Source organism: Centruroides sculpturatus, unplaced genomic scaffold (assembly GCF_000671375.1).
Source record: "Centruroides sculpturatus isolate CEXI.00-Female unplaced genomic scaffold, Cexi_2.0 scaffold1244, whole genome shotgun sequence".
Taxonomy (NCBI): Eukaryota; Metazoa; Arthropoda; class Arachnida; order Scorpiones; family Buthidae; genus Centruroides; species Centruroides sculpturatus.
This window is the reverse complement of record NW_019385519.1, coordinates 248,681-249,703: the sequence shown is the minus strand read 5'-3', so window position 1 is coordinate 249,703 and position 1,023 is coordinate 248,681. Positions and strand designations below refer to the sequence as shown.

The 1,023-nt window shown below is 28.8% G+C and overlaps 1 long non-coding RNA gene across 1 annotated transcript in view; it reads left to right on the top strand.

Annotated features, from left to right (window-relative positions):
- Window positions 1-262: 262 nt before the first annotated feature.
- LOC111639756 overlaps window positions 263-1,023 on the top strand; it is a 10,778-nt gene continuing 10,017 nt past the window's right edge. The window contains exon 1 of the long non-coding RNA XR_002759132.1: window positions 263-475. This is a non-coding gene — a long non-coding RNA (uncharacterized LOC111639756). The remainder of the gene's footprint in view (window positions 476-1,023) is intronic.

Here is a 1,023-nt window from a genome sequence, read left to right as displayed (position 1 = left end):
ATCCTTTTACGCAGGAAATTGTTCCTTTGCTATGATGGTAATCACTTATTACCATGGTCATTACATTTGCACTAATAACGTTTTATTCAATTCCCACATCTCCTCCTTGATGTCTAAATGTTTTGTCAATGAGTATATGCAACAATAAATATTATATCATTTCATTTTTTTTAAATTTACAAAACAAAACACAAAAAATAAAGAAAATTTTGTTTTACTTGTTTACTAGTAAAATTTAAATGTAAAAGCAATATTGTCTGATTTATAATTATATTTCATTACAAGAAACCTGCTTGTTTCACTTTTAAAAACTGACTTTTGAACATTGTGTTGTTGAATTCTAGATATTTAATTTTATAAATTAGTAATGTAATCATTTAAATTTTTAAAGGTCCTTTTTTACGAACACTTAATGAAACTTTAGGAAATTTGTATGGACCAAAAGAGGATGAGAATTTCGATGGAACAGATAATCGTAAGTACTGGTAATAAGAAAAATATTTTTAACATCTTCATATACAGTAGATCCCCCTATAAAACTGTTTCCTATAGTTATGATTCCTATAAAAATTGTGGCCGTATCCGTAAACAACGGTAAAAATAACTCCTATAATACGTAAAACGTCATCGGGCAGCCGAACTACTTTCCCGCCGTCCGTAGCGCCACGCTACGGACGTTTAGGCGGATAAATTGAGTTTAGTATCGTCTGTTCATATAATTATATATAAATTAGGTACTGTACATATAATTATATATTAATTATATATAAATTAGGTACTGTATATATAATTATATATTAACTTAATTTATTGTAACTTTATTATAATTAAATATATATTTTTCGCCGTCTAGCGTCACGCTACGGCGAGTTAGGCGACCTATCGTCTGTCCAGTACTGTAATTTTATACATTTCTTGTGAAAGAAACATTTCTTATTTAACGGCCATAAAAATTATTTATATTAAGGATGTCTCCAAAGGTCAACGAAGTTTTCGCAGAAAAATAATATCAGAAATCGCGGC